The sequence below is a fragment of the Gorilla gorilla genome, chromosome 23, assembly GCF_029281585.2.
Source record: "Gorilla gorilla gorilla isolate KB3781 chromosome 23, NHGRI_mGorGor1-v2.1_pri, whole genome shotgun sequence".
Taxonomy (NCBI): domain Eukaryota; kingdom Metazoa; phylum Chordata; class Mammalia; order Primates; family Hominidae; genus Gorilla; species Gorilla gorilla.
In genome coordinates, this window is record NC_086018.1 from 20,038,631 (window position 1) to 20,054,068 (window position 15,438).

The 15,438-nt window shown below is 44.4% G+C and overlaps 1 long non-coding RNA gene across 2 annotated transcripts in view; it reads left to right on the top strand.

Moving 5' to 3' along the window:
* Positions 1 to 15,215, top strand: part of LOC109024546 (uncharacterized) — a 36,029-nt gene extending 20,814 nt beyond the window's left edge. For both annotated transcript variants that reach the window (XR_010133122.1, XR_008675143.2), the window contains exon 5: positions 15,187 to 15,215. This is a non-coding gene — a long non-coding RNA (uncharacterized lncRNA). The remainder of the gene's footprint in view (positions 1 to 15,186) is intronic.
* The last annotated feature ends 223 nt before the right edge of the window (positions 15,216 to 15,438 follow it).

Below are 15,438 nucleotides of genomic sequence, written 5' to 3' on the forward strand. Positions count from 1 at the left end.
AGCCAGCCATAGAGAGACAAATACACAGTGTCTCACTTATTTTAATTTTTTTAAATTAAATTTTTTGTACAGATGGGGTCTCACTGTATTGCCCAAGCTGGTCACCAGTTCCTGGATTCAAGTGATCCTCCTGCCTTGACCTCCCAAGTGCTTGGATTACAGGCGTGAGCCACTGTGCCTGGCCTATTTATATTTTTAAATCACATCTTTCTTATTTTAAAACAAGTACAAGAATCTCTCCTAAGTCTAACTGTATTAGGCCATTCTTGCATTGTTATAAAGAAATACCTGAGTCTGGGTAATTTATCAAGATGTTTAATTGGCTTACGGTTCTGTGGGCTGTACAGGAAGCATAGTGGCATCTACTTGTGGGGAGGCCGCAGGCGGCTTACAATCATGACAGAGGGTGAAGGGGAGCAGTCATGTCACATGGTGAAAACAGGAACAACAGAGCAAGAGGGGAGGTGCTACACACTTTTAAAAAACCAGATCACTGAGAACTCACTCACTATCGGGAGGATAGTACCCAGGGGAATGGTGCTAAACCATTCATGAGAAATCACACCCATGATCCAATGGCCTCTCGCCAGGCCCCACCTCCAACAGTGGGAATTACATTTCAATATGAGATTTCCGTGGGCAAACACATCCAAACTATATTATTCTGCCCCTGGACCCACCCAAATCTCATGTCCTTCTCATATGTCAAAATACAATCATGCCTTCCCAATAATCCCCCGAAGTCTTAACTTATTCTAGCATTAACTCAAAATTTCAAAGCCTTATCTGAGACAAGGCAAGAATCTTCCACATATGAGCCTATAAAATAAAAAATAAGTTAGTTACTTCCAAGATACAACGGGGATACAACCATTAGGTAAACATTCCCATTCCCAAGGGAGAAATCAGCTAAAAGAAAGGGGCTACAGGCCCCATGCAATTCTGAAACCCAGCAGGGCAGTTGTTAAATCTTAAAGCTCCATAATAATCTCCTTTGACTCCATGTCCCACATCCAGGACACACTGATGCAAAGGGTGGGCTCCCAAGGCCCTAGGCAGCTCCACCCCTGTGGCTTTGCGGGGTTCAGCCCCACCCCTGTGGCTATGCGTGGTTCAGCCCCTGCCACTACTCTCATGGGCTGGCATTGAGTGCCTGAGGCTTTTCCAGGCACAGGGTGCAAGCTATGGGTGGATCCACTACAGCTCCACTAGGTAGTGCCCCAGTGGGGACTCTGTGTGGCAGCTCCAACCCCACATTTCCCCTCCACACTGCCCCAGTAGAGGTTCTTTGTGAGGCTAACATTTTGTTTGTTTGTTTTTCGAGAGAGGGTCTTCCTCTGTCTTCCACCCTGGAGTGCAGTGGCATAATCATGGCTCACTGCAGGCTTGAACTTCTGGGCTCAATAGATCCTCCCACCTTCCACAGTGCTGGGTTTACAGGCGTGAGCCACTATGCCCAGCCAAAATGCGTGCACATTCTTACGTCAACCTAATAACAGAGAGAAGCTCTTTAAAAGAAAATTATGTGTGTTTGGCAATAGAGCATTGCAATGAAAATATGTATGCCCCTATGTGTGCATTTGGGGAGGTAAAGGAAGACAAAGGTTTTTAAAGGAAGGATAAGAAGGATTACATCATTGTTTTGAGATAATTATCCTTGACTACAAAGATCAATAGCAAGGGTGATGCTAGTCCAAGGTTGGATAGGCAGTTGCTGGGCAGATGCCCTTATGGAAGTATTTTTTGCTTAAGATTGCGATGTCCTTTGTACAAGGTTGTTTCTGTAGAGTGTTTTGTCATTGTTTTTGTTATCAGGTATGCAAGCGTGAAAACCCTCTCTTCATGGCCTTCCCAGGCTCTGTTTGTCAAGTTTTGCTTTGTTGTTGTTGTTGTTTTAACATTAGTGGCTCCATTTTGACTCTGACAACTTTCACACTTCTAAGTTAGAGTTTAGAAAATATTCTGTTACTGGCCGGGCGTGGTGGCTCACGCCTGTAATCCCAGCACTTTGAAAGGCCAAGGCAGGCGGATCACGAGGTCAGGAGATCAAGACCATCCTGGCTAACATGGTGAAACCCCGTCTCTACTACAAATACAAAAAAAAAATTAGCCGGGCATGATGGTGGGCACCTGTAGTCCCGGCTACTTGGGAGGGTGAGGCAGGAGAATGGCGTGAACCCGGGAGGTGGAGCTTGCAGTGAGCTGAGATCGCACCACTGCACTCTAGCCTAGGCAAAAGAGTGAGACTCCGTCTCAAAAAAAAAAAAAAAAGAAAAGAAAATACTCTTACTTTTTTTTCCTAAAAATGTATTTTAATTTCTCTTTTTTCTTTCTTTCTTTTTTTTTTTTTTTTTTTTATGAGATGAAGTCTCACTCTGTCACCCAGGCTGGAGTGCAGTGGCACGATCTCAGCTCACTGCAAGCTCCACCTCCCGTGTTCAAGTGATTCTCCTGCCTCAGCCTGCCGAGTAGCTGGGATTACAGGCGCCCGCCCCCATGCCTGGCTAATTTTCGTATTTTTAGTAAAGACAGGGTTTGCCATGTTGTCCAGGCTGGTCTGGAACTCCTGACCTCAGGTGATCCACTCGCCTTGGGCCCCTAAAGTGCTGCAATTATAGGGGTGAGCCACCAGGCCCAGCTTTTTTTTTTTTCTTTTTATACTGGATTTTAAAAAACTAGGAACAGAATTCTTAAAGTCAAATGTTTATAAGGGCCGAGCATCAAACACATTTGCAGCATAGGGTAAAAGAGAAATGAGCCCTTGGAAAATAGAAGCATGCAACAGTCTTCCAAGGATGTTAATGGTACTACTCAACTTTATCTGATTTCTGCCTGATGGCAATGCTGGTGTTGCTGATCTATTTTCCAAGCAACACTGGAAATTTAAATTTTTATGTTGTCTCTCAAAGTGCCAAAAAGTATATTTTTTTAAGTTTTAAAGCATAATGAAGCCAAATAAAGCACATCTGTGTGTTGATTTGAACTGTGAATTGCCTGTACCCCAATCTGGCTTAATGAGATGTGTATTTTACACTTCACTAGTTTCTGAACTTAAGGTGAGTGGCACATGCAGAACTTAAGGCGAGGGGCACAGGCAGAATGACGTGGTCCCTAACTGCCCACAGAAGTGTCTCTAGTGATTGCAGCAGCTTAATCTAAGAGTTATCCCAACTGTCATCTTCATCCCAAATATTTTAGTATAGTATTTTAGTATAGACATCCCTCACTATCTGAAGGGGATTGAATACCAGCATCCTCGGATACTCGAACCTCTTATATAAAATGGCCTAGGATGGCCAGGTGCCGTGGCTCAAACGCCTGTAATCCCAGCACTTTGGGAGGCTGAGGCGGGCAGATCACGAGGTCAGGAGATCGAGACCATCCTGGCTAACATAGTGAAACCCCATCTCTACTAAAAAATAGAAAAAATTAGCTGGATGTGGTGGCGGGCACCTGTAGTCCTAGCTACTCGGGAGGCTAAGGCAGGAGAATGGCGTGAACCTGGGAGGCAGAGCTTGCAGTGAGCTGAGATTGTGCCACTGCACTCCAGCCTGGGCGACAGAGTGAGACTCCATCTCAAAGTAAATAAATAAATAAATAAAATGGCCTAGGATTTGCATATAACGAACACACATCCTCCCATATACTTTATTTTTATTTATTTATTTATTTATTTTTGGAGATGGAGTCTCTCTCTGTCACCCAGGCTGGAGTGCAATGGCATAATTTCAGCTCAATGCAACCTCCACCTCCTGAGTTCAAGCAATTCTCCTACCTCAACCTCCCAAGTAGCTGGGACTATAATCATGAGCCACCATGCCCTGCCACCCTCCCATATACTTTAGATCATCCCTAGATTACTTATAATACTTAGGACAATGTATTATAGTTGTTGTTTTGAGACAGAGACTCACTCTGTCCCTTAGGCAGGAGTGCAGTGGCACGATCATGGCTCATTCCAGCCTTGACCTCTTGAGCTCAAGTGATCCTCCCACCTCAGCCTCCTGAGTATCTAGGACTACAAGCATAAGCCACCATGCCCGGCTAGCCTTTTTTTTTTTTTTTTCTCTCTTTTTTGGAAGAGACGAGTTCTCACTGTATTGTCCAGGCTGGTCTTGAACTCCTAGGCTCAAGCAATCCTCTGGCCTCAGCCTCCCAAAGTGCTGGGATTACAGGTGCTAGCCACTGAGCCCGGCAATACCTACAACAATGTAAATGCTATGTAAATAGTTGTCATATTGTATTGTTTTTAAATTTGTATTATTTTTAATTGTTGAATTGTTATTATTATTTTTTGAAATATTTTCAATCCACAGTTGGTTGAATCCTCAGATGAGGAACTCATGAGGTGTGGAGGGCCGGCTGTATATTGTTTAGCAAGTCAACTAATCTAAGACTTTTAAGCTTGTGGTTCTCATCGTGCTACAGATTCAAATTGCCCAACCCTACCCCAGGTCAGTTAGATTAAAACTTAGAGTAGTCCCTTTTCAGATCCTGAATGGATCCATGTGCCCTCCACCTGACAAAAGGCTAGTGGTGAGGGTTGAGGGGAAGTACCTTTTTCCACCTCCCTCTTCACAGGAGAAGGCTTTTCTTTCACTGTTTTCAGATTATTTTTATTTATTTATATTTTATTTTTTGAGACAGGGTCTCACTCTATCACCATGCAGTGGCATGATCACAGCTCACTGCAGCCTCAATCTTCCAGGGCTCCCCAGTAGCTGGGACCTGCAGGCATGTGCCACCACGCCCGGCTAATTTTTGTATCTTTTGTAGAGATGGGATTTCACCATGTTACCCGGGCTGATCTCCAACTCCTGGGCTCAAGCAATCCTCCTGCCTTGGCCTCCCAAACTGTGTGTGTGTGTGTGTCTGTGTGTGTGTGTGTGTGTGTGTTTTGCGATGGAGTCTTGCTCTGTCCCCCAGACTGGAGGGCAGTGGCAAGATCTCGGCTGACTGCAAGCTCCGCCTCCCGGGTTCACCATATTCTCCTGCCTCAGCCTCCCGAGTAGCTGGGACTACAGGCGCCTGCCACCATGCCCAGCTAATTTTTTTTTTTTTTTTTTTTGGTATTTTTAGTAGAGACGGGGTTTCGCGGTGTTAGCCAGGATGGTCTCAATCTCCTGACGTCATGATCAGCCTGCCTCGGCCTCCCAAAGTGCTGGGATTACAGGTGTGAGCCACCACACCCGGCCGTGTTTTGTTCTTTTAAGACAGGCTCTTGCTCTACTGCCAGGCTCTAGGGTGCAATGACAGCTCACTGTAGCCTCAACCTCCCGGACTCAAGCGATCCTCCCACCTCAGGGTCCCAAGTAGTGGGAACCACAAAAGTGGACCACCACACCTGGCTATTCATTTGATTCTTAACCCAGACAAATTAAATCGGTATTTCCAGAGGTGGGACCCAGGAGTATGTATTATGAAAGATCCCAGATGTCTAATGAGCAGCCTGGCTGGAAAACCACTGCTCTTGATGGCCCTGGCCCCTGCTCAGCTGTCACCACATAAAGCACCCGGTGTGAATGAAGCCCTCACCATCAATCTCTATGATGGGCTGAATTGTGCTCCCCTCAATTCCTATGTTGAAATGCTAACCCCTGGTACCTCAGAATGCAACCATATTTGGAGATAAGGCCTTTAAAGAGGTCATGAGGCCATTATGGTTGGCTCTGATTCTATCTGACGATACCCTTATAAGAGGAGGAAACATGGAGACACAGGCAGACACCAGGGATGCAAACACATAAAGGAAAGGTCAGTTGCAAGCAACAGAGAGGAGGCCTTGCAAGAAACCAAACCTGCCAACACCTTGATCTCTGACTTCCAGCCTCCAGAATGGTGAGAAAATAGACATCTGTTGTTTAAGCTGCCCATTCTGTATGTTATGGCAGCAATATCAAACTAATACACTCTGCAAAATGAGAGCCACCTCATGCATAGGTAGGGGGTGTGTAGTGATAGCTCAGCTCTCAGGTTACTCCGGGACACAAACAAATGCCCTTAGTGGGGGTTTCTTTTTCTTTCTTTCTTTTTTTTTTTTTTCAGAGTTGGGGTATTGCTCTGTTGCCTAGGCTGTAGTGCCGTGGTGTGATCACAGTTCACTGCAGCCTCAATCTCTGAGCTCAAACAATCCTCCCACCTCAGCCTCCCAAGTAGGTGGACTATAGGAACGTGCCACTATGCCTGGCAAAGATTTTTTTATTTTTTTTTCTTTTTTTTTTTTTTCAGAGATGGGAGTCTCACTCTTTTGCCTTGGCTGTTCCCAAACTCCTGGCGTCAGTTGATTTTCCTGTCTCTGCCTCTGAAAGTACTGGGATTATAGGTGTGAGGCCCCAACACTTGTCCAAGGGTTTTTTTTTTTTTTTATTGTACCAATCTACTCTGGTTTTCCAAGAAACAGCTTTCTCCCACTTTGGGGTATTTCCTAGAGACCAGTGCTGGTAGAGACTCCCTCTCAATTTTCTTTCTGGCCCCAACTCCCTTGATTTCTCTCCTAAACTGTGAGGGACAAAACCTTGAGGACAGAGAGAGATCAATTTTCACACTGTTTCAAAAGCTAGGGAAATATCTGTGTTCTGTCTGGTATAGGTAAGAAAATAATAAAAACAAATGATAACTGTATATTAGAATGGTCTGAAAGCTAATGGCCTAATATAAAAAAAGACCGTACAATGTGAAGTTATGAAAAAACAGAGGGCGTAAGTTCAACATGGTCTACAGATGCTGGGCAGGTCTGCTGGGGCGAGATTGCTACTTACCCAAGGTGGTTTCCATGGAGAAGGACAAGATGCTTTCTGCAGACTGAGTGGAGAGAAGACAAACTTTTCAGGTAGGCTTTGGGCCTGTAGCCAGTAATGTGAGTAGAGGGAGAATTTAAAAAGGGGAGTCTATTATTATTCAGTTTTCTCCACTTCTAGAAGGTCTACACTATGAACCTTGGACATGTGGGCTCCCTGAAGCCAGGGAGAGGAATGTCTAGTTCTGACTTTAGGAAAGCCAAAATTGGGATTGGGGTCTTGGAGCCACCTCTTACCAGTCAATATGGGGATACTCCCAGGCAGCAGGCTGGGCTCAGGAAGCTACGTGCTCTCTTCCTTCTTCCTCCGGGAGTCCCATGTGTACCCGTTGTTTACCTCCAACTTGTAGGTGAGAACATGCAGTATTTGATTTTCTGTTGCTGAGTTGGTTCACTTAGGATAGCGGCCTCAAGCTCTATCCATGTTGCTGCGAAGGACATGACTTCATTCTTTTTTGTGGCTGCCTAGGACATTCTTAGATGACAAATTATGGCGACCCATGTTATCCCTAGCTCCTTCTGTCAAGAAAAAAAAGGGGTGGTCAGAGGCAGCCTCCAACTTTAATGGGTACTGCAAGGAAGAAGACTGGAGAACCGGTGACAGAAATGTACTCTGCTGGGTCAAGTGATTTAGCTGAGTTTTACCGCTGCAAGGCTGGAGGAGACTGAGGCTTTGGGTAAATGCTCAGTCACTACCAGGTGGATTAAGGAAAAAACTCCAAGTAACAGTAATGAATCATCGGAGTAGAGGAGAAAAACTCCAAGTTATATCTAACACTGAAATCCTGAAATTGCATGTGTCTCTTCAGTGATCAGGAATGCATTACTATCAGCTAATGAATAAATACCTTATTTCGTACAAGTTTTTATTAATTTAAAAACAAGGCTGCAGCAAACCACCATGGCACGTGTATACCTATGTAACAAACCTGCACGTTCTGCACATGTATCCCAGAACCTAAAGTATAATAATAATAATAATAATAAACAAGGCCAGGCATGGTGGCTCACACCTGCAATCCAAGCACTTTGGGAGGCTGAGGCGGGTGGATTGCCTGAGCTCAGGAGTTCCAGACCAGCCTGGGCGACATGATAAAAATCCCATGTCTACAAAAAATAGAAAAACTAGCCAGATGTGGTGGCATGTGCCTGTGGTCCCAACTACTCAGGAGGCTGAGGTAGGAGGATTGCTTCAGCCTGGGAGGCAGAGGTTGCAGTGAGCCAAGGTCGCACCATAGCGCTCCAACCTGGGTGACAGAGTGAGACCCAGCCTCAAAATAATAATAATAATAATAAAAACAAAACAAACTAAAACACTCAGGAGAGATTAGTGGTCTAAAAGCATATTTTTACAATGTATTCAGGGTTATTCCATTGTTTCTTAAAAACTACCTTTGGGAGCATCTCTCCAAACTTAGTTTGGAAGTGTTTTTTCTGGGTTGCAATAAACAAGCAAACAAAAAACTACCTTTTAATTAAAAGTAATACTTAAATAGAGCTAACAATAAAATCAAACACACAAAAAAATTATCCATTTAAAAATTTTTTTTATATGAAGTCTTGCTCTGTTGCCCACCCAGGCTGGAGTGCAATGGTGCCATCTCGGCTCACTGCAGCCTTCACCCCGCGGGTTCAAGCAATTCTCTCACCTCTGCCTCCCAAGTAGCTGGGACTACAGTCACGTGCCAGCACACTCAGCTCATTTTTGTATTTTTAGTAGAGACAGGGTTTCACCATGTTGGCCAGGTTGGTCTTGAACTCCTGACTTCAAGTGATGCCCTGCCTCAGCCTCCCGAGGTGCTGTGATTACAGGTATGAGACACCGCACCCAGCCAAAATTCATCCATTAATTGTAAAGTAAATTTCCCTTCTGCCCCAGATCACAGTTACCTGTCTCTATTCCCAAAATAAATGGCTGTGTAGAATTTCTGATGTGTCCTTCAATATATATTCTCTGCATCTACATACACTTACCTTCCCCTACCTTTTTATGTAAATGGGTGTTTATTATTCACATACTCTGTATTAAAATTGTGATTTATTAACATAATTTTACTGACTTATTTTAATTTGAATGGAGATAAATTTATAAAGGGGATTGATGATTAAGATTTTATGTTTAAATATTCGGAAGCAAACAGTAATGCATCTTAACTTCTGAGTAGGATGTGGGTTGAAACTGCAAAGGCAAGCATGAGATGTTTCATTAACACAAAGCCTTGAGTGCTCCAAACCCAAAAGTCAAAGCAGCTTATCAATAAATGCCAAAGGATGCTATTCTGACATATCTGTGTGCTATGGTTTGAATGCAGACTCCAAATCTCATGTGTGGGAAACTTAATTTCCAATGTGGGACTATTGAAAGGTGGGGCCTTTAAGAGGTGATTGAATCATGAGGGCTCTGCCTTTATGAATGAATTAATCCATTCGTGGATTAATGGGTTGATGGGTTAATGGCTCATCATGGAAGGGGAGCTGGTGGCTTTATAAGAAGAGAAGAGAGACCTGAGCCAACATGCTCAGCCTCCTTCATGAGATGCCCTGTGCGGCATCAGGATGCTGCAGAGACCCCCAACCAGGTAAGAAGGCTTTTACCAGACATGCCCCCTCCACTTTGGGCTTCCCAGCCTCCATAACTGTGAGAAATTCATTTTCTTTATAAACTACCCAGTTTCGGATATTTTGTTGTAAGCAACAGACAACGGACTAAGACACTGTGTTATCTAATTATGTGATTCTTGTTTTACTATTTATTTATTTAGCCTCTTGTCAGAAAAATTTTTTTTGACATAAAGTCTCACTCTGTCACCCAGACTGGAGTGCAGTGCTGCTCTCATGGCTCACTGCTGCCTCGAACTCCCTGGCTCAAACGATCCTCCCACCTTAGTTTTTCAAGTAGCTGGGACTACTACAGGTGTGCGCCACCATGACTGGCTACTATTTTTTTTTTTTTAATGTTGCCCAGGCTGGTCTCAAACTCCTGGCCTCAAAAGATCCTCTTGCCTCAGCCTCCCAAAATGCTGGCATTGCAGGTGTGAGCCACCACACCCAGCCCACCAAAAATTTTTTCAGACATGTACCTGGGTGATTAAGAGTTTAGGATTGGCTGGGCACGGTGGCTCATGCCTATAATCCCAGCACTTTGGGAGGCCAAGGCAGGCAGATCCTGAGGTCAGGAGTTCAAGACCAGCCTGAACAACATGGAGAAAACCCATCTCTACTAAAAATACAAAATTTGCCAGGTGTGGTGGCGCATGCCTGTAATCCCAGCTACTTGGGAAGTCTGAGGCAGGAGAATCACTTGAACCCGCAAGGGAGAGGTTGCGGTGAGCCAAGATCGTGCCATTGCACTCCAGCCCGGGCAACAGGCAACAAGAGTAAAACTCTGTCTCAAAAAAAAAAAAAAAAAAAAGAGTTTAGGATCTATATTCACTCTGCCTGGGTCCAAATCCTGGATGTTATTAACTGTATGACTTTGGGCAAGTTTATTAACACCTCCATTTTTAAAAAATCTATACTAGGAATATAATAATAAATGCACACCCTCTCAGGATTTGATTAAATGGAATAAAATATATAGAACTCCTAGAACAGTGCCAGGAGTTTGAGGCCAGCCTGGGCAACATTGTGAGACCCCATCTGTACAAAAAATACATAAAAAATGAGGGGGGAATAGCGGTGCACACCTGTGGACTCAGCTACTTGACAGGCTGAGATGGGAGGATTGCTTGAGCCCGGTGGCCAAAGCTGCAGCAGTGCAGTGACTGCATCCCAGTAATCCCAGCACTTTGGGAGGGCAAGGCAGGAGGATCCCTTGAGGCCAGGAGTTCAAGACCAGCCTGTGCAACATAAAGAGACCCCATCTGTACAACAACAACAAAAATTCTTACACACTTAGTATTTGCCAGATATAATGCCAATTTCTAGGGCACAAAGGCAAATGGTAACTACCTCCCTGGATTGTTGTAAAAATAAAGCATGCAAAACATTTTGTGCCCCCAATGATCCCTTCCTCCTGGTGTCCCCACACTTTTATTTTGTGCTGTCACAATGAGCAGGGCACCGCCAGGATACTGGGAAATAATGACGTGTGATTTCCAAGACTAGGTCACACAAAACATTTTGCCTTGCCCTCTTGAATCACCTGCTCTGGTGGAAACCAGACAACTGTTATGTCATAGCATTCAAGCGGCCCTATGGAGAGGTCCATGTGGTAAGGAACTGAGGCTTCCTGCCAACAGCCAAGTGAAAGAGCCATCTTGGAAGAGGATCCGCCTCCCAAGTTGGCCAAGCCAACATTTTGAGTATAACCTCATGAGAGTCTCTGAGCCAGAACCACACAGCTAAGCTGCAGTAACTTTGAAGTAATAATGATTTATTGTTGTTAAGCCACTAAGTTTTGGGATAATTTGTTATGTAGTAATAGATAGCTAATACAGTTGTGCTTATTACGTTTGGTACTCGTAATAAGCACCACCACATCAGTGCATTGTAGAAAACAAATTCTATGTATTAAACTGTTTTGTTTCCCCTCTGGATTAAGCTGGGCTCACAAGGGGAAAGGTGCCCACCAGAGTTTTTTTCTTTTTTATGTAATCAAGTTTTTAAAATTTTATTCTATTCTACTTTATTTTTTAAGTTCCAGGGTACATGTTCAGGATGTGCAGGTTTGTTATGTAAGTAAACATGTGCCATGATGGTTTGCTGCAACTATCAACTCATCACCTAAGTATTAAGCCCAATATGCATTAGCTCTTTTTCCTAATGCTCTACCTCCCTCCTACCCTCTCCCAAAAGGCCCCAGTGTGTGTTGTTCCCCTCCCTGTATCCATGTGTTCTCATTGTTAAGCTCTCCACTTATAAGCGAGAGCATCTGGTGTCTGGTTTTCTGTTCCTGCATTAGTTTGCTGAGGATAATGGCTTCCAGCTTATGGATGTATAGTATTCCATGGTGTGTATGTACTAGATTTTCTTTTTTCTTTTTTTTTTTTTTTTGAGACGGAGTCTCACTCTGTCGCCCAGCTGGAGTACAGTGGCATGATCTCTGCTCACTGCAACCTCCTCCTCCTGGGTTCAAGCGATTCCCCTGCCTCAGCCTCCCGAGTAGCTGGGATTACAGGTGCATACCACCACGCCTGGCTAGTTTTTTGTATTTTTAGTAGAGACAGGGTTTCACCGTATTAGCCAGGATGGTCTCAATCTCCTTACCTCAGGTGATCTGCCCGCCTCAGCCTCCCAAACTGTTGGGATTACAGGCGTGAGTCACTGCGCCTGGTCAGTACCACATTTTCTTTAACCAGCCTATCATTGATGGAAATTTGGGTTGATTGCATGTCTTTGCTACTGTGACTAGTGCTGCAATGAACATACACAAAATTATCTGAATGATTGCAGTAAACATCATGTATTTGTTTGCCAGCTACCATAATAAAATACCATAGATTGGGTGGCTTAACCAACAGAAATTTATCTTCCCACAATTCTGGAGGCTGGAAGTCCAAGATCAAGGTGTTGGCAGGGTTGGTTTCTTCTGAGGCCTTGGCTTGCAAGATGGCCACCTTCTTGCTATATCTTCACATGATCATTCTTCTGTGCGTGTTCGTGTCCTAATTTTTTCTTCTTATAAGGACACCAGTCATTTTGGATTAGGGCTCTTTCATATGACTTCATTTTAATCTTAACTGCTTCTTTAAAAGCCCTATCTGGAAATAAAGTCCCATTCTGAGGTTACTGGGGGATAGAATTGCAACAAATGAATTTTGGGAGGACGCAAATCAGCCCATAACACATCATTGCCAGCATCATACGTGGAGCATTCAACTGGAGAAACTGCCCTAATTTCTCATTTGAAGGTCTAAACATCTCTTTTATCAAAATAAACCAAGTTCTATTAAGAAGGCTGAATGTGCATCTGGCTCGATCAACAGGAGTCTGGCTGCTTCAAATGCTTGATTTTTTTCATTCTCAGAGAATGAAATCAATGTTGAAATATTGAGTATATTCTATACAAAATCTTCATGTCACAATGAATAAGAAAAGTACTTTTTTTTTTGAGACAGGATCTTGCTCTGTAGCTCAGGCTGCAGTTTTTGGAGTGCACTGGCATGACATAACTCGCTGTAGCTTCCATTTCTTGGGTTCAAGTAATCCTCCCACCTCAGCCTCTTGAGTAGCTGGGACTATAGGCATGTGCTACCACTCCAGGTTAATTATTATTATTATTATTTTTGAGACGGAGTCTCGCTCTGTTGCCCAGGCTACAGTGCAGTGGCGCCATCTCTGCTCACTGCAAGCTCCGTCTCCCGCGTTCATGCCATTCTCCTGCCTCAGCCTCCCAAGTAGCTGGGACTATAGGCGCCCACCACCACACCTGGCTAATTTTTTGTATTTTTTTGGTATTTTTTTGTATTTTTTTTAATAGAGATGGGGTTTCACCATGTTAGCCAGGATGGTCTCAGTCTCCTGACCTCGTGATCCACCTTCCTCGGCCTCCCAAAGTGCTGGGATTACAGGCGTGAGCCACCACATCCGGCCACTCCAGGCCAATGATTTTATTGTATTTTTAGTAGAGATGGGGTCTTGCTATGTTGCCCAGGCTGGAATCAAACTCCTGGGCTTAAGCAATCCTCCTGCCTCAGCCTCCCAAAGTGTTGGGATTATAGGCACCAGCCACTGCACCCAGTCAAGAAAATATTTTCTAATACTGAATACAGCTAAAGAATGGATGGTAAACCATTATTGTCCAGTCAGGATCACTATCATCCAAGTGGGACACTCAATATTTGAGATTCTGGGTGGTGCTATAATACTTGTTGCCTTGGTATCTGAGTGAGCACTTAGTCTAAGTATAATAATTATCTGGAGGAGTATATTAGGGTTCTCCAGAAAGACAGAACCAATAGAATGGATGAATAGATAGATGGATAGATAGATAGAAAGATAGATTGATAGGGCCGGGCGCGGTGGCTCACACCTGTAATCCCACCACTTTGGGAGGCCAAGGCAGGCAGATCACGAGGTCAGGAGATCCAGACCATCCTGGCTAATGTGGTGAAACCCCGTCTCTACTAAAAATACAAAAAACTAACCAGACGTGGTGGCGGGCACCTGTAGTCCCAGCTACTCAGGAGGCTGAGGCGGGAGAATGGTGTGAACCTGGGAGGCAGAGCTTGCAGTGAGCCGAGAATGCACCACTGCACTCCAGCCTGGGCGACAGAGCGAGACTCCGTCTCAAAAAAAAGAAAAAGAGAAAAAAAAGAAAGATAGATTGATAGATAGATATGTGAGTATGTGAGGGGATTTGTTAGGGGAGCTGTCTCATGCAATTATGAAGGCTGAGAAGTTCCACAGCAGGCCATCTGCAAGCTGGAGATCCTGGGATGCTGACAGCATGGCTCACTCTGAGTCCAAAAGCCTCAGAACTAGTGGTGTAATTCTCAGTCCAGTGCTGAAGGCCTGAGAAGCTAGGGAGTGAGGGTGCGCTGCTAGTGCAAGTTGTGGAGTCCAAAGACCAGAGAGCCTTGAGTTGTGACATCTAAGTACAGGAGAGGAAGAGTGTATCTCAGCTCCAAGAGGTAGATCAACACATTCACCTTTCCTCTGTTTTTGTTATTTTCAGTCCTGGCCTTTGGATGGTACCCACCTACATGGAGGGCAGATCTTCCCCACCTAGTCCACTCACACTCATGTGTTAATCTCTTCTGGAAACACAGACACACCCAAAGATAGTACTTTACCAGGTTTTTAGGTATTCTTTAATCCAGTCAAGATGACACCTAAAATTAACCATCACAAGGGTATATTCAATTTGAATGGCCAAAATTATCTGATAGAGCCTTCATATACTTGTACTTAACAGATGTACTCTTGTGATTAAATGAGTTTATGCTCAAGAAATGATATTAGCCAGGCATAGGGGTGCATGCCGTTGTCCTAGCTACCCTGGAGGCTAGGGCAGGAGGAGTATTGCTTGAGACTGGGAGCTTGAGGCTGCAGTGAGCTGCGATGGTGCCACTGCACTCCAGCCTGGGTGACTGGGCAAGACCCCACTGCAAAGAGAGAGAGGGAGAGAGAGAGAGAAGAAATGGTATCTGTTATTTTACATTAAAAGTTCTGGAATAGGGGAGTGCTATGATCTGAACGTATCCCTCCAAAGTTCATGTTGGAACTTATGACCCAATGTGATAGTATTAAGAGGCGGGGCTTTTACGAGATGACTAGGCTATTAGAGGCCCACCCTTATGATGAATGAATTAATGTCCTTATCAAAGAGATTCCATTTCCACTATGCTGAGGGCAGAAAACAAACAAACAAACAAACACAAATGAGGTTCCACACAGCACTTATCCTTTTTGCTCTTCCACCCTTCTGCCATGTGAGGACAAAGCAGCAAGTCTCCATTTTGGAAGCAGAGAGCAGCCCTCACCAAATCTGAATCTGTTGGTGCCTTGATATTGAACTTCCTAGCCTCTAGAACGGTGAGAAATGTTTCTGTTTTGTTGTTGTTTTTTCCGAGACGAAGTCTCGCTCTTGTTGCCCAGGCTGGAGTGCAATGGTGTGATCTTGGCTCACTGCAACCTCCGCCTCCCAGGTTCAAGGGACTCTCCTGCCTCAGCCTCCTGAGTAGCTGGGATTACAGGCA